Here is a 19748-nt window from a genome sequence, read left to right as displayed (position 1 = left end):
CTGTATGTTTCTTTTTCTCTCTTCTCTCTCCTCACTCTTTTTCTCTCTGTGTCTTTCTGTGTTGTATGTACATAATTTACAACCCACTTTTTTACTTTATTTCTACCACATTCAGAAGAAAAAGAAAAGCAAGATGGGAGGTATCATGTATTTTTTAGAATTTTTTTTCATATTGGAGGGCTCAGACCTTTTACAAAACAAAACAAAACAAAACAAAAACAGATTATAGGCATTTCTTTACTACATAAGCAAAATGCAAAAGAAAAACTTAATTGATTTATTCAAGTTACTTTGAATTGAATGTTCAGATACAACATTCAAAATCTTGTATGATCACTTTGTAAAAGGAATAGTCTTAATGAAATAAAATTGCACAGGATATGTGAAAATGCTTAACTTTAATAATAATCATATGATAGATTTCTAGTACTTTTTATTTGCCATGTTGTTAAGAACCTTCCTCTGTATTGTACTCTAATTAACTTTAGCTTCTGAAGTATATTTGGAATGTTGTTATATATTTTTTATATTGAGATTTCCCCAGGTAACTCTATAATTAGTAGGCCAACAAGGTCAGCTGTGAACATTGCTGAGTACCAACAAAACATTTATGATTGTTTATTCATAGTTACTTGAGTTTCCATTAAACTCTAATTGGAAACAAACATTTTGATTGAATGGAAGAGGAATAAAATTTTGTTAGCTATTATAAGAAAATTTAAATATAATTTCTCTTATCTTTTATTTCATACTGATAATTTGTATATATACATAAATGTAGAAATACATAGAAATATGTATGCTACATATATTTCTATATGAAGGTTTTATAAAATAATTATAATCAAGAAAATACATGTGTTACTTTCCCCTTAATTTTAAAGTAAGAGTAAAGAGTATTTTAATTTTATAATTTTATCCACAATAGGCATTGTACCTTTCAATGGATTTCAAAAATTACTTCCATCGAAGTGAAACTTAATCTTTTGAGAAAAACCTTTTTCACTCCCCACCTGTTTTTGCTACCCAACATTTAATTCTGAGTCTATGAGCTTAATCTTTAAAGGTATTTATAATTATTAGATAATTGCTCTGTATATTTACAGTTCAATGCACATTTATGTGACTTTCTTGTTGTTTTACTGTTTAATCATTTTTTATAGTCCAAATTTTATCTCCCTTCTGATTGTTCCACATTCCACTCCTCCCTCCCCCACTCCTGTGCATCCTCTCCCTGTTTCCAAGAGGATGTTCCCATCCCCCATTCACATCAGATCTATCCACTCCCTTGGGCTCTAAGTCTCTGGACAGTAAGGTGTATCTTCTCTGACTGAGGACAGACCTGGCAGTCCTCTGGCTAGTGAAGTAGCAGTGGATCCTTGTGAACTTGGGAATATAAATTTAATTAAAACACATTGCATACAAATTATCAAGGAATTAATAATACTATTAAGAAGAAAAATATCATGCTTAAATCTAGCCAGGACCACAAATGATAAATTGCATATAGGTAATGTCTACATATGTTTGACTCTGAAGCCAGCATTTCGAACCACATTATACTTTCTTTCTTTTTCTTTCTTTTTTATTGTATATTTTCTTTAGTTACATTTCAAATGGTATCCCTTTTCCTGGTTTCCCCTCTGAAAAACACCCTCCCCCTATTCCCTCCCCCCACCCCGTGCTCACCAACCCACCCAATCCTGCTTCCTGGCCCTGGCATTCCCCCACACAGGGACATAGAGCCTTCATAGGAAAAAGGGCCTCTCCCTCCATTGGTGTTCGACTACACCATTCTCAGCTGCATTTGAAACTGGAGACATGAGTCCTGCCATATGTGCTTTTAGTTGGTGATTTAGCCCCTGGGAGCTCTGGGGGTACTGGCTAGCTCATATTGTTGTTCCTCCTATGCGGCTGCAAACCCCTTCACTCCTTAGGTGCTTTCTCTAGCTCATTCATTGAGGACCCTATGCTCAGTCCAGTGGACGGATGGGAGCATCCACTTCTGTATTTGTCGGGCACTGGCAGAGCCTCCCAGGAGAGAGCAATATCAGGCTCCTGTCAGCAAGCACTTGTTGGCATCCACAATATTGTCTGGGTTTGGTGATTGTATATAGCATGGATCCCTAGGTGGGACAGTGTCTTTATGGTCATTCTTTCAGTCTCTATTCCACACTTTGTCTCTATAACTCCTTCCATGGGTGTTTTGTTCCACCCCTTCTAAGATGGATCCACACTATGGACTTCCTTCTTGAATTTTGTGTGGTTTGTGAATTGTATCTTGTGTATACTGAGCTCCTGGGCATCTGGGCTAATATCCACTTATCAGTGAGTGCATATTATGTGTGTTCTTTTGTGATTGGGTTACCTCACTCAGGATGATATCCTCCAGATCTACCCATTTCCCTATAAATTTTATAAATTTGTTGTTTTTAATAACTAAGTAGTAATCCATTGTACGATTGTAACACATTTCCTGTATCAATTCCACTGTTGAGGGACATCTGGGTTCTTTCCAGCTTCTGGCTATTGTAAATAAGGCTGCTATGAACATACTGGAGCATGTGTCCTGATTACATGTTAGAGCATCTTCTGGGTATATGGCCAGGAGTGGTATTGCTGGGTCCTCAGACAGCACTATGTCCAATTTTCTGAGGAATGGACAAACTGGTTTCCAGAATGGTTGTACCAGCTTGCAATCCCACAGCATCTGCTGTCACCTGAATTTTTTATCCTAGCCATTCTGAGTGGTGTGAGGTAGAATCTCAGGGTTATTTTGATTTGGATTTCCCTGATGCCTTAGGATGTTGAACATTTTGAACATTTCTTCTTCTTCCTCTTTTTTTTTTTTTTAAACAGGCTTTAGCTGTGTAGCCTGGCTGTCCTGGAACTCACTTTGTAGACCAGGCTGGCCTCAAACTCAAAAATCCTCTGCCCCTGCCTCCCAAGTGTTGGGATTAAAGGGTGCACCACCATGCCGGGCTTGAACATTTCTTTAGGTGCTCTCAGCCATTCAGTGCTCCTCAGTTTAGAATTCTTTTTTTAGTTCTGTACCATATTTTTTAATAGGGTTATTTGATTTTCTGGAGTCCAACTTATTGAGTTCTTTTTATGTATTGGATATTAGTGCCTATCAGATTTGGGATTGGTAAAGATCCTTTTCCAATCTGTTGGTGGATTTTTGTCTCATTGACAGTATCTTTTGCCTTACAGAAGCTTTGCAATTTTATGAGGTCCCATTTGTAGATTCTGGAACTTTCATCACAAACCATTGGTGCTCTGTTCAGCAATTTTTTCCCTGTGTCAATATATTGGAGATTCTTCCCTACTTTCTTTTCTGTACGTTTCAGTGTATCTGGTTTAATGTGAAGGTCCTTGATCTACTTGGACTTGAGCTTTGTACAAAGAGATAAGAACAGATTGATTTCCCTTCTTCTACATGCTAACTGCTAGTAGAGCTGGCATCATTTGTTGAAAATGCTGTCTTTTTATCACTGGATGTTTTTAGATCCTTTGTCAAAGATCAAGGAACCATAGGTGTGTGGGATCATTTCTGGGTCTTCTGTTCTATCCCATTGATCTACCTGCCTGTCACTGTACCAATACCACGCAGTTTTTTAATCACAATTGCTCTGTAGTACAGCTTGAGGTATAGAATGGTGATTTCCCCCAGAACTTCTTTTATTGTTGAGAAAAGTTTTTGCTATCTTATGATTTTTGTTATTCTAGATGAGTTTGCAAATGGATCTTAGTAACTCTGTGAAGAATTGAGTTGGAGTTTTGATGGGGATTGCATTGAATCTGTAGATTGCTTTCAGCAAGATAACAATTTTTACTATATTAATCCTGCCAATCCATGAGCATGGGTGATTCTTCCATCTTCTGAGATCTTCTTTGATTTCTCTCTTCTAAGACTTCGAGTTCCAATCATACAGATCTTTCACTTCCTTAGTTAGAGTCATACCAAGGTATTTTATATTATTTGTGACTATTGTGAAGGGTGTTGTTTCACTAATTTCTTTCTCATCCTGTTTATCCCTTGTATAGACAAAGACCACTGATTTGTTTGAATTAATTTTATATACAGCCACTTTGCTGAAGTTATTTATTAGGTTTAGGAGTTCTCTGGTAGAATTTTTGGGGTCACTTAAGTATACTATCTGTTCATCTGCAAATAGTGATCATTTGACTTCTTCCTTCCCAATTTGTATACCTTTGATCTCTTTTTGTTGTCTAATTGCTCTGGCTAGGACTTCAAGCACTATATTGAATAGGTAGAGCCAGAATTGGCAGCCTTGCCTAGTTCTTGATTTCACTGGGACTGCTTCAAGTTTCTCTCCATTTAGTTTAATGTTGGCTACTGGTTTGCTATATATTGCTTTTATTTGTTTAGGTTTGCACATTGAATTCCTGATCTTTCCAAGACTTTTATCATGGAATGGTTTTGGATTTTGTCAAATGTTTTCTCATTGTCTAATAAGATTATCATATTTTTTTCCTTTAGTTTGTTTATATAGTCTATTATGTTGATGGATTTCCGCATATTGAACCATCCCTGGGATGAAGCCTATTTGATCACGATGAATGATTGTTTTGATGTGTCCTTGGATTCAGTTTGAGAGATCTTATTTAGTGTGAAGTGTAGTTGAGACTTCATGGGTATAGCTTCCCTGTAGTTTCAAGGGAGCACAATTTCACAGCAGATATGCTGTTTCTTTTATAATTCAATTCATATAGATTTTCTCTCTCTTCTTGAATGTTTCATAAGCATTTGACACAGAAGTTGTAGATGCACCTGTTAGACTGGGCTCCCAATTCTTTATAATATAAGGTTATGAAATTCAAAGAATTTGATTTATTAAATGAATAATGAAATGATGAAAAATCTGATTTGTATAAGTATTTGCCTTGAGTTGGAAATAAACAGGTACCTCCAAAGAAAATGAATGTTTTATATTGCACACAAATCTGATGAGCATGAACTGATTTAGACGTCAAAGATAAGCAAAGAGTTCAATAGATCAAAGACAAATGTGAACATTCAAACAGAGTATCTGTGTAAGTGATAAGAAATTAGTATCTAGATTAGAGAAAACATTGGTAGGCAGTCTCATTAAAGACAGAGACAGATGTGATATGATCAGAAGACTTTGGGTGTCAAATTGCAATATTTCTGCTGGTTATTTTTGGCAAGATCTTAAATTAGGATGAGGGAGTGGTGCAATGGTATCTGAGGCACACAGACTATTTAGTTAATCCAGTGGGGGAAAGAGTGGACTACTGTGACAAATTCAGATTATATAGTGATATTCTGAGAGAGTGAAAAGAAAAAACAATAGGCAATAATGTAGAAAAAAGTGATTTCTCTTAGTGATGATGAAGAAATATAATTTATATAAAAAGAAAACCTACACTGTGAATTTAAGGAGGAAAAGAATAAGAGAAATAAAATAATCCCAGTAAATCCAGTGAAGAAATTAAGTGAAATTCTCTCCTGTTGAGGGCTACAGATGTATTGTTCTATTTACAAAGGATAATGAATGTAATCAGATTATTTGAGCCACAGGACACAAAGGAACTAAAGGAGTAGAAAATTAGAACTGGAAATGGAGATCTGAGGAGTTTACTGAGGAGAGGGCTGCTGATACAATAGACTCAACCATGCTTTCTCACTTTGTCAACTTACATTTTGTTAACACTTGTTCAAAGTGGCTTTTAAAAAATCTTATGGATGTATTACACTATTTGGTATAATTTTATGATATTTGTTGCCAAAGAATATAGTAACTTTGTGAAACTTGGGGGACAGATTGTTTTGATGTTTATGATAATGCAGCAGGTATTGTATGTAAACATCTGAATCCATGGATCTGCCTATTTAGGTGCTGAATTGAAACTTTGATTAAAATTTCCTTATTGCATGTTTAATATTAGAACAACATCAATCTAAAGATAGACAGTTTTTCATACTTATTCTTAAAGCTTTTAAATAACTCTAATTGTACTTTATCATGAGTTTACCCAACTGTGCAGAAATTGTTGAAGTTTGAAGTTACTTAAACTATCAAAGAATAAGCTCATGCCTTGACCGATAGAATTGACTCTTCTGTTGCTCAGCTGGATGCCCATATTGTTGGCATATGGACCTTTTAATCACCACCTCCACCATGGGAGAATGCAAATTGTTAAAAAAAAAAGATGTTGCTTTCTAACAGTAATGAATGTTGGAATAGTCACAGTGGGAGTTTACTTTTGCTTAGTATTTTATTCACAGCCCTTGTCTTATTCTCTTCATTAATTAGCAACATTTAACATTCTACCAACATCTGTGGCAATACTAACTGTTCTTGAAATCACTTTATTTGAAATATAGGAAAACATTTGTAGTTTGAAATGAGTCCTACTAGCTCTTTCATGTATGTGATGGTTTGTACATTCTTGGACCAGGGAGTGGCACCATTTGAAGGTGTGACCTGGTTGAAGTAGGAGTTTCACTGTGGGTGTGGGCATAAGATCCTCACTCTAGTTGCCTGGAAGTCAGTTTTCCACTAGCAGCCTTTGGATGAAGACATAAAACTCTCAGCTCTGCCTGCACCATGCCTGCCTGGATACTGCCATGCTCCTATCTTTATGATAATGGACTAAACCTCTGAACCTATAAGCCAGCCCCAATTAAATGGTGTTTTTATAAGATTTGCCTTGGTCATGGTGTCTGTTTACAGCAGTAAAACCCTAACTAAGACACTGTACTAGACAGAAGTGACAAACATGAGTCATTTGTATAAATAATTAATGAACAAAGCATTTACCAGTTTGAAACATTTAGTAGTAGTATTCATTATTAGTGATAGCATTCATTATTCTTTCAACAACTCAGGTAGCATCATTAAAGTTAATTTCTTAATTTTGAAATGAAAATATGATAATGGTTGACATGTCTCAGGCAACTTGGGCTTTCCATGACATCATTTTCATAGCCAATTGAGAATTCTCATTCCTTATCCATTTACATGATCATAACTTGAAATGAAAAATAGAATCATAATGTCACCTTCTTCATTATACATAATCATGATGTCATATTCTATCTCAACAGACAGAAAAGAAAGTTTACCTGTATTTTATCTAAAGACTAGGCTTTGTACTATAGTTGTAAAAAATCATTGCTTGATGTGTGTATATGAATGTACAAAATGAAAGGAATGGTATAGTAACTAGAATGGTCTTTGAAAGACCTTCAGGAGTTGATTGGTAGGCTGCCAAAAGCAGACCAGCAACAGGGATAAAAATGATGGTACATACAGATTTTCTATGTATTGGGAAGTCAATTGAAAATAAAAAGAAATACATTTACTACATTTTGCTTTTTGTATTTTTTTGTTTATTTTTCTTTTTATGTATATGAGTACATAGTAGGTGTCTTCAGACACATAAGAAGTGGGCATTAGATTACATTACAGATGGTTGTAAGTTACCATGTGGTTGCTCAGAATTGAACTCTAGTTTGCTTTTTCTTACACATTAGCAACTACTGACAGTTACATATTTCAAAAACCTCTTATAACAACTTGAAATCAACAAGTTAAGGTAGGAAAAGCATATTTTGGCACACGTGGGATTGTTTATACCAGTTCCATTGTTTTTGGAGATTGTTTAAAGAGAATGAAGTGGCATGAGGAAAAACAATGCTCATATCTTGATAACCAGGAAGTGAGAGAACTTTTATTTTCCACAGCATGTCTCAATGACCAACTAGACCACACTACTCAGTAATAGCATTATACTGTGAATTATAGAGGAAATAATCAAGTGGTTATGTCAGAACCATTTGAATTTAATTATTTAATCAAACTTAGCAAATGAACCCCTAAAATTTGAGGCCTCTAAAACAAAATTCTAGATCAATTCCATAGTCCATAGTGCCACCACAGAATTGAATATAAAAAGGAGTATTTTCTGTTTAGTTTTTGTTGTTATTGTTGTTTCTTAGCATTATATATATATATATATATATATATATATATATATATATATATATATAAAATGTTTGCTTACTTCCGAATCTCCCAAGGAAGAGCCATACCAGGTTCCTGTCAGCAAGCACCTCTTGACAACAGCAACAGTTTCTCAAAAAAAAAAAAAAAAAAAAAAAAAAAAGAAGAAGAAGAAAAAGAAGAAGGAGAAGAAGAAGCAGCAGCAGCAACAATCAGGTGAAGAAGCAGTCTAAAAGTGGGAGAACATCTTTGATATCTATATAAACACGAGGAGTAATATCTAGAATATACAAAAACCAAATTTAAAATAAAAAAAACAACATGTTTCCTGATCAATACCTGAGTAAATGAGCATAGTTCTTAAAAGAAGAAAATCTAATGACCAATAAACATTTGAAAAGTATCCCATGTCCTTAGCCATCAGGAAATTGCCATGAAAAACTGCTTTGAAGTTATGTTTTAGGATCTTTTGAAAAGAAATGATGAGTGTTGTCTAGGATATGTGTCAAAAGTACCCTTTAAGATTGTTGATACTTAAAAAAATCATTATGGCATTCAGTATAGAATATTTTTTAAAAAGATAAAAATAGAACAACTCTACATGGAATCTTCTGGGTATACACACAAAGACACTTGTTCATTCATGTTTTTTGTTTTTGTTTTTGTTTTTTTTTTTTGCTTCACTATTTACAATGGCTAATAAATTAAACCTACCAATAAGCCTATCAACAAATGAAAAGATAAAACATTGGATATAAATGTACAATGTAATCTTATTAGGCTATAAAGTAAAGTAAAATTGTTACATTTCTAGGAATTAGATATCATCATATTAAGCAAAATGGGGCAGACTCTGAAGAAGAATATGTATATAACAAGCAAAACCCTTTTTTGAGGAGGGAGGGGACCAGAAAAAGAGAAACAAAGGATGTTAGAATTGATTCAATATGAAAGTTGATAAAATCAATAATATGTATCCACATTTGCAGATAAGTATAATCTTATTTCTTTAGCAAGGATACATTGTTTTGCAGTAGCTATACACTGTTACAGGAAACCGTAAGCAATCAAACTGCAGTTATGGCACCCAGTCTGAAATGATTCATTCACAACATAACTCTTGCACCTAAGGCTCAAGGCTCAAAGCAGAGTGGGGGTGGATACATTTTAAGAGACAAAGAAACAGGCAATAAACTCTGAGACCGTGTCTCACAAGAATATTAGAAGCCACACCCATTAAAATCTGCTAAGACGAAAGGATGGACTAGCCAGAGAATACCCCACCCAGGGACCCATCACATAATCAGCCACCAAACCCAGACACTATTGCATATGCCAGAAAGATTCTGCTGAAGGGACCCTGTTATAGCTGTCTCGTATGAGGCTATGCCAGTGCCTGATAAATACATAACTGGATGCTCACAGTCATCTATAAGATAGAGCACAGGACCCCCAATGGAGAAGCTAGAGAAAGCACCTAAGTAGCTGAAGGGGTCTGCAACCTATAGGTGGAACAACAATATGAACTAACCAATAATCCCAGAGCTCATATCTCTAGTTGCATATGTAGCAGAATATGGCCTAGCCGGCCATCACTGGGAAGAGAGGCCCCTTGGTATTGAAAACTTTATATGCCCCAGTACAGGGGAATACCAGGGCCAAGAAGCAGGAGTGGGTGGGTAGGGGAACAGGGCAGAGGGAGGGAGGGAACTTTCAGGATAGCATTATAAATGTATATAAAGAAAATATCTGGAACCTGGGGGGCCATCTTAGTTTCCGGATCCCTCCAGGACTAGTCTGTGAGAGTGAGAGTGTGGACTACAGAAGCTATCAGGTTCTGGGACAGGCAGAATTGCCACAGCTTCTGAGGCAGACCCCGTTTTGGGCTCCAGACATCCGGACACCTTCCTTCCAGAGGAGAGGTGTCCTTTCTACCCGGGAAGGCTTTGCTGGAACACCTGGGGAAGACATCTTGGTTCCTGGATCCCTCAAAGACTAATCTGCGCAGGTGAGAGTGTGGACTACAGAAGCTAACAGCTTCTGGGACAGGCCGAAGCTACATGGCTTCTGGGACAGGGCCTGTCTCAGGCCTTCATCTTCTGCGAGGAGGCAGGTCCAAATGCCAGATATCTGTGCGCCTTCTTTGCAAGAGGAGAGCTTGCCTGCAGAGAGTACTCTGACCACTGAAACTCAGGAGAGAGCTAGTCTACCAGGTCTGCTGATAGAGGCTAGCAGAATCATGAGAGGAACAGGCTTTAACCAGAGACAACTAAAACAACTAACTCAAGAGATTACCAGATGGCAAAAGGCAAACATAAGAATCTTATTAACAGAAACCAAGACCACTCACCATCATCAGAAACCAGCACTCACACCTCAGCCAGTCCTGGGTACCCCAACACACACGAAAAGCTAGATTCGGATTTAAAAACATATCTCATGATGATGGTAGAGGACATCAAGAAAGACTTTCACAACTCACTTAAAAAAATGAAGAACACTGCTGAAAACTTAAAAGTCCTTAAAGAAAAACAGAAAAAAAAAACAAGCAAACAGTTAGAAATCCTTAAAGAAAAACAGGAAAACACAACCAAACAGGTGATGGAAATGAACAAAACCATACTAGACCTAAAAAGGGAAGTAGACACAATAAAGAAAACCCAAAGTGAGGCAACGCTGGAGATAGAAACCCTAGGAAAGAAATCTGGAACCATAGATGTGAGCATTAGCAACAGAGTACAAGAGATTGAAGAGAGAATCTCAGGTGCAGAAGATTCCATAAAGAACATGGACACAACAATTAAAGAAAATGAAAAATGTAAAAAGATCCTAAATCAAAACATCCAGGAAATCCAGGACACAATGAGAAGACAAAACTTACAGATAATAGGAGTAGCTGAGAATGAAGATTTTTCAACTTAAAGGGACAGCAAATAGCTTCAACAAAATTATAGAAGAAAATTTCCCAAACCTAAAGAAAGAGATACCCATGAACATATAAGAAGCCTACAGAACTCCAAATAGACTAGACCAGAAAAGAAATTCCTACCGACACATGAATAATCAGAACAACAAATGCACTAAATAAAGATGGAATATTAAAAGCAGTAAGGGAAAAAAGTAATATATAAAGGCAGGCCCATCAGAATTACACCAGATTTTTCACCAGAGACTATGAAAGCCAAAAGATCCTGGACAGATGTTATACAGACAGGAAGAGAACAAAAATGCCAACCCAGGCTACTATACCCAGCCAAACTTTCAATTACCATAGATGGAGAAACCAAAGTATTCCATGACAAAAAAACAAATTCACACATTATCTTTCCAGCCCTTTAAAGTTTAATAATAGAAAAAAACAAAGAAAAACAAAAACAAAAACAAACAAAAAACAAAACAAAACAAAACAAAAAAAACCAATACAAGGATGGAAACCACGCCCTAGAAAAAGCAAGAAAGTAATCCTTCAAAAACATAAAAGAAGACAGCCACAAGAACAAAATGCAAACGTTAACAACAAAAATAATAGGAAGCAACAATTAATTTTCCTTAGTATCTCCTAATATCTCTTAATATCAATGGAATCAATTCCCCAATAAAAAGAGACAGACTAACAGACTGGCTACACAAACAGGACCCAACCTTTTGCTGCTTACAGGAAACCAATCTCAGGGAAAAAAAGACAGACACTACCTCAGAAAGAAAGGCTAGAAAACAATTTTCAAAGCAAATTGTCTGAAGAAACAAGATGGAGTAGCCATTCTAATATTGAATAAAATCGACTTCCAACCCAAAGTTATCAAAAAAGACAAGGAGGGGCATTTCATACTCATCAAAGGTAAAATCTTATAGGAGGAACTCTCAATTCTGAATATCTATGCTACAAATGCAAGGGCAGCCACATTCATTAAAGAAATTTTAGTAAAGCTCAAAGCACACATTGAACCTCACACAATAATAGTGGGAGACTTCAACACACCACTTTCATCAATGGACAGATAGTGGAAACAGAAACTAAAAAGGGACACAGTGAAACTAACAGAAGTTATGAAACAAATGGATTTAACAGATATCTACAGAAGATTTTTTTTCCTAAAACAAAAAGATATACTTTCTTCTCAGCACCTCATGGTACCTTCTAAAACTTTTACCACATAATTGGTCACAAAACAGGCCTCAACAGTTACAAAAATGTTGGCATTGTCCCATGCATACTATTAGATCACAATGGACTAAGGCTGATCTTCAATAACACCATAAATAATAGAAAGCCAACATTAACGTGGAAATTGAACAATACTCTACTCAATGATACCTTGGTCAAGGAAGGAATAAAGAAAGAAATTAAAGACCTTTTAGAGTTTAATGAAAATGAATTCACAACGTACCCAAACTTATGGGATACAATGAAAGCAATTCTAAGAAAAAAAAAAAAAACCCATAGCTCTGAGTGCCTCAAAAAAGAAAGTAGAGAGAGCACACACTAGCAGCTTGACAACACACCTAAAACCCCTAGAACAAAAGGAAGCAAATTCACCCAAGAGGAGTAAAGGGCAGGAAATAATCAAACTCAGGGGCAAAATCAACCATGTTGAAATAAAAAGAACCATTCAAAGAATCAACCAAAGGAGGAGCTGGTTCTTTAAGAAAATCAACAGGGTAGATAAACCCTTAGCCAGACTCACTAGAGGGCACAGGTACAGCATCCTAATTAACAAAATCAGAAATGAAAGGGGAGACATAACAACAGATCCTGAAGAAATCCAAAATATCATCAGATCCTTCAACAAAACTGGAAAACATGGATGAAATGGACAAATTTCTAGACAGATACTAGGTAACAGAGTTAAATCAGGAGCAGATTCATGATCTAAACATTCCTATACCCCCTAAAAAATTGAAGTAGTCATTAATAATCTCCCCCCCCCAAAAAAAAAACCTGGGACCAGATTGGTTTAGTGCAGAGTACTATTAGACCTTCAAAGAAGCTCTAATTCTAGTACTTAACAAACTATTCCACAAAATAGAAGCAGAAGGTGCTCTACCTAACTCATTCTATGAAGCCACAATTACTCTGATACCTAAACCACAGAAACACCCAACAAAGATAGAGAACTTCAGACCAATTTCCATTATGAATATCAATGCAAAAATACTCAATAAAATCCTAGCTAACTGAATCCAAAAACACATCAAAACAATCATCCATCCTGACCAAGTAGGTTTCCTTCCAGGGATGCAGGGAAGATTTAATATATGGAAATCTGTCAACGTAATCCACTATATAAACAAACTCAAAGTCAAAAACCACATGATCATCTCCTTAGATGCAGAGAAAGCATTCGACAAAATCCAACACCAGTCGAGACTCGAGCCCCGGGCTACCTTGCCAGCAGAGTCTTGCCCAACACCCGCAAGGGTCCACACGGGACTCCCCACGGGACCCTAAGACCTCTGGTGAGTGGACCACAGCGCCTGCCCCAATCCAATCGCGCGGAACTTGAGACTGCGGTACATAGGGAAGCAGGCTACCCGGGCCTGATCTGGGGCACAAGTCCCTTCCGCTCGACTCGAGACTCGAGCCCCGGGCTACCTTGCCAGCAGAGTCTTGCCCAACACCCGCAAGGGTCCACACGGGACTCCCCACGGGACCCTAAGACCTCTGGTGAGTGGATCACAGTGCCTGCCCCAATCCAATCGCGCGGAACTTGAGACTGCGGTACATAGGGAAGCAGGCTACCCGGGCCTGATCTGGGGCACAAGTCCCTTCCGCTCGACTCGTGACTCGAGCCCCGGGCTACCTTGCCAGCAGAGTCTTGCCCAACACCCGCAAGGGTCCACACAGGACTCCCCACGGGACCCTAAGACCTCTGGTGAGTGGATCACAGTGCCTGCCCCAATCCAATCGCACGGAACTCGAGACTGCGGTACATAGGGAAGCAGGCTACCCGGGCCTGATCTGGGGCACAAGTCCCTTCCGCTCGACTCGAGACTCGAGCCCCGGGCTACCTTGCCAGCAGAGTCTTGCCCAACACCCGCAAGGGTCCACACGGGACTCCCCACGGGACCCTAAGACCTCTGGTGAGTGGATCACAGTGCCTGCCCCAATCCAATCGCGCAGAACTTGAGACTGCGGTACATAGGGAAGCAGACTACCCGGGCCTGATCTGGGGCACAAGTCCCTTCCGCTCGACTCGAGACTCGAGCCCCGGGCTACCTTGACAGCAGAGTCTTGCCCAACACCCGCAAGGGCCCACACGGGACTCCCCACGGGACCCTAAGACCTCTGGTGAGTGGAACACAGCGCCTACCCCAATCCAATCGCGTGGAACTTGAGACTGCGGTACATAGGGAAGCAGGCTACCCGGGCTTGATCTGGGGCACAAACCCCTTCCACTCCACTCGAGCCCCGGCTACCTTGCCAGCTGAGTCGCCTGACACCCGCAAGGGCCCACACAGGATTCCACACGTGATCCTAAGACCTCTAGTGAGTGGAACACAACTTCTGCCAGGAGTCTGGTTCGAACACCAGATATCTGGGTACCTGCCTTGCAAGAAGAGAGCTTGCCTGCAGAGAATACTCTGCCCACTGAAACTAAGGAGAGTGCTACCCTCCAGGTCTGCTCATAGAGGCTAACAGAGTCACCTGAAGAACAAGCTCTTAACAGTGACAACTAAAACAGCTAGCTTCAGAGATTACCAGATGGCGAAAGGCAAACGTAAGAATCCTACTAACAGAAATCAAGACCACTCACCATCATCAGAACGCAGCACTTCCACCCCACCTAGTCCTGGGCACCCCAACACAACCGAAAATCTAGACCCAGATTTAAAAACATTTCTCATGATGATGATAGAGGACATCAAGAAGGACTTTCATAAGTCACTTAAAGATTTACAGGAGAGCACTGCTAAAGAGTTACAGGCTCTTAAAGAAAAGCAGGAAAACACAGCCAAACAGGTGATGGAAATGAACAAAACCATACTAGAACTAAAAGGAGAAGTAGACACAATAAAGAAAACCCAAAGCGAGGCAACGCTGGAGATAGAAACCCTAGGAAAGAGATCTGGAACCATAGATGCGAGCATCAGCAACAGAATACAAGAAATGGAAGAGAGAATCTCAGGTGCAGAAGATTCCATAGAGAACATCGACACAACAGACAAAGAAAATACAAAATGCAAAAGGATCCTAACTCAAAACATCCAGGTAATCCAGGACACAATGAGAAGACCAAACCTACGGATAATAGGAATTGATGAGAATGAAGATTTTCAACTTAAAGGGCCAGCTAATATCTTCAACAAAATAATAGAAGAAAACTTCCCAAACATAAAAAAAGAGATGCCCATGATCATACAAGAAGCCTACAGAACTCCAAATAGACTGGACCAGAAAAGAAATTCCTCCCGACACATAATAATCAGAACAACAAATGCACTAAATAAAGATAGAATATTAAAAGCAGTAAGGGAGAAAGGTCAAGTAACATATAAAGGAAGGCCTATCAGAATTACACCAGACTTTTCACCAGAGACTATGAAAGCCAGAAGAGCCTGGACAGATGTTATACAGACACTAAGAGAACACAAATGCCAGCCCAGGCTACTATACCCGGCCAAACTCTCAATTACCATAGATGGAGAAACCAAAGTATTCCACGACAAAACCAAGTTCACACAATATCTTTCCACGAATCCAGCCCTTCAAAGGATAATAACAGAAAAGAAGCAATACAAGGACGGAAATCACGCCCTAGAACAACCAAGAAAGTAATCATTCAACAAACCAAAAAGAAGACAGCCACAAGAACAGAATGCCAACTCTAACAACAAAAATAAAAGGGAGCAACAATTACTTTTCCTTAATATCTCCTAATATCAATGGACTCAATTCCCCAATAAAAAGACATAGACTAACAGACTGGCTACACAAACAGGACCCAACATTCTGCTGCTTACAGGAAACCCATCTCAGGGAAAAAGACAGACACTACCTCAGAGTGAAAGGCTGGAAAACAATTTTCCAAGCAAATGGACTGAAGAAACAAGCTGGAGTAGCCATTTTAATATCGGATAAAATCGACTTCCAACCCAAAGTTATCAAAAAAGACAAGGAGGGACACTTCATACTCATCAAAGGTAAAATCCTCCAAGAGGAACTCTCAATTCTGAATATCTACGCTCCAAATGCAAGGGTAGCCACATTCATTAGAGACACTTTAGTAAAGCTCAAAGCATACATTGCACCTCACACAATAATAGTGGGAGACTTCAACACACCACTTTCTTCAAAGGACAGATCATGGAAACAGAAACTAAACAGGGACACAGTGAAACTAACAGAAGTTATGAATCAAATGGACCTGACAGATATCTACAGAACATTTTATCCTAAAACAAAAGGATATACCTTCTTCTCAGCACCTCACGGGACCTTCTCCAAAATTGACCATATAATTGGTCACAAAACAGGCCTCAATAGATACAAAAATATTGAAATTGTCCCATGTATCCTATCAGACCACCATGGCCTAAGACTGATCTTCAATAACAACATAAATAATGGAAAGCCAACATTCACGTGGAAACTGAATAACACTCTTCTCAATGATACCTTGGTCAAGGAAGGAATAAAGAAAGAAATTAAAGACTTTTTAGAGTTTAATGAAAATGAAGCCACAACGTACCCAAACCTATGGGACACAATGAAAGCATTTCTAAGAGGGAAACTCATAGCGCTGAGTGCCTCCAAGAAGAAACGGGAGACAGCACATACTAGCAGCTTGACAACACATCTAAAAGCCCTAGAAAAAAAGGAAGCAAATTCACCCAAGAGGAGTAGACGGCAGGAAATAATCAAACTCAGGGGTGAAATCAACCAAGTGGAAACAAGAAGAACTATTCAAAGAATTAACCAAACGAGGAGTTGGTTCTTTGAGAAAATCAACAAGATAGATAAACCCTTAGCTAGACTCACTAAAGGGCACAGGGACAAAATCCTAATTAACAAAATCAGAAATGAAAAGGGAGACATAACAACAGATCCTGAAGAAATCCAAAACACCATCAGATCCTTCTACAAAAGGCTATACTCAACAAAACTGGAAAACCTGGACGAAATGGACAAATTTCTGGACAGATACCAGGTACCAAAGTTGAATCAGGATCAAGTTGACCATCTAAACAGTCCCATATCACCTAAAGAAATAGAAGCAGTTATTAATAGTCTCCCAACCAAAAAAAGCCCAGGACCAGATGGGTTTAGTGCAGAGTTCTATCAGACCTTCAAAGAAGATCTAATTCCAATTCTGCACAAACTATTTCACAAAATAGAAGTAGAAGGTACTCTACCCAACTCATTTTATGAAGCCACTATTACTCTGATACCTAAACCACAGAAAGATCCAACAAAGATAGAGAACTTCAGACCAATTTCTCTTATGAATATCGATGCAAAAATCCTCAATAAAATTCTCGCTAACCGAATCCAAGAACACATTAAAGCAATCATCCATCCTGACCAAGTAGGTTTTATTCCAGGGATGCAGGGATGGTTTAATATACGAAAATCCATCAATGTAATCCATTATATAAACAAACTCAAAGACAAAAACCACATGATCATCTCGTTAGATGCAGAAAAAGCATTTGACAAGATCCAACACCCATTCATGATAAAAGTTTTGGAAAGATCAGGAATTCAAGGCCCATACCTAAACATGATAAAAGCAATCTACAGCAAACCAGTAGCCAACATCAAAGTAAATGGAGAGAAGCTGGAAGCAATCCCACTAAAATCAGGGACTAGACAAGGCTGCCCACTTTCTCCCTACCTTTTCAACATAGTACTTGAAGTATTAGCCAGAGCAATTCGACAACAAAAGGAGATCAAGGGGATACAAATTGGAAAAGAGGAAGTCAAAATATCACTTTTTGCAGATGATATGATAGTATATATAAGTGACCCTAAAAATTCTACCAGAGAACTCCTAAACCTGATAAACAGCTTCGGTGAATTAGCTGGATATAAAATAAACTCAAACAAGTCAATGGCCTTTCTCTATACAAAGAATAAACAGGCTGAGAAAGAAATTAGGGAAACAACACCCTTCTCAATAGTCACAAATAATATAAAATATCTTGGCGTGACTCTAACTAAGGAGGTGAAAGATCTGTATGATAAAAACTTCAAATCTCTGAAGAAAGAAATTAAAGAAGATCTCAGAAGATGGAAAGATCTCCCATGCTCATGGATTGGCAGGATCAACATTGTAAAAATGGCTATCTTGCCAAAAGCAATCTACAGATTCAATGCAATCCCCATCAAAATTCCAACTCAATTCTTCAACGAATTGGAAGGAGCAATTTGCAAATTTGTCTGGAATAACAAAAAACCTAGGATAGCAAAAAGTCTTCTCAAGGATAAAAGAACTTCTGGCGGAATCACCATGCCAGACCTAAAGCTTTACTACAGAGCAATTGTGATAAAAACTGCATGGTACTGGTATAGAGACAGACAAGTAGACCAATGGAATAGAATTGAAGATCCAGAAATGAACCCACACACCTATGGTCACTTGATCTTCGACAAGGGAGCTAAAACCATCCAGTGGAAGAAAGACAGCATTTTCAACAATTGGTGCTGGCACAACTGGTTGTTATCGTGTAGAAGAATGCGAATCGATCCATACTTATCTCCTTGTACTAAGGTCAAATCTAAGTGGATCAAGGAACTTCACATAAAACCAGAGACACTGAAACTTATAGAGGAGAAAGTGGGGAAAAGCCTTGAAGATATGGGCACAGGGGAAAAATTCCTGAACAGAACAGCAATGGCTTGTGCTGTAAGATCGAGAATCGACAAATGGGACCTAATGAAACTCCAAAGTTTCTGCAAGGCAAAAGACACCGTCAATAAGACAAAAAGACCACCAACAGATTGGGAAAGGATCTTTACCTATCCTAAATCAGATAGGGGACTAATATCCAACATATATAAAGAACTCAAGAAGGTGGACTCCAGAAAATCAAATAACCCCATTAAAAAATGGGGCTCAGAACTGAACAAAGAATTCTCACCTGAGGAATACCGAATGGCAGAGAAGCACTTGAAAAAATGTTCAACATCCTTAATCATCAGGGAAATGCAAATCAAAACAACCCTGAGATTCCACCTCACACCAGTCAGAATGGCTAAGATCAAAAATTCAGGTGACAGCAGATGCTGGCGAGGATGTGGAGAAAGAGGAACACTCCTCCATTGTTGGTGGGAGTGCAGGCTTGTACAACCACTCTGGAAATCAGTCTGGCGGTTCCTCAGAAAACTGGACATAGTACTACCGGAGGATCCAGCAATACCTCTCCTGGGCATATATCCAGAAGATGCCCCAACAGGTAAGAAGGACACATGCTCCACTATGTTCATAGCAGCCTTATTTATAATAGCCAGAAGCTGGAAAGAACCTAGATGCCCCTCAACAGAGGAATGGATACAGAAAATGTGGTACATCTACACAATGGAGTACTACTCAGCTATTAAAAAGAATGAATTTATGAAATTCCTAGCCAAATGGATGGACCTGGAGGGCATCATCCTGAGTGAGGTAACACATTCACAAAGAAACTCACACAATATGTATTCACTGATAAGTGGATATTAGCCCCAAACCTAGGATACCCAAGATATAAGATATAATTTGCTAAACACATGAAACTCAAGGAGAATGAAGACTGAAGTGTGGACACTATGCC

The sequence above is a fragment of the Mus musculus genome, chromosome X, assembly GCF_000001635.26.
Source record: "Mus musculus strain C57BL/6J chromosome X, GRCm38.p6 C57BL/6J".
In the NCBI taxonomy this organism is placed as follows: Eukaryota; Metazoa; Chordata; class Mammalia; order Rodentia; family Muridae; genus Mus; species Mus musculus.
This window is presented reverse-complemented; position numbering follows the sequence as displayed.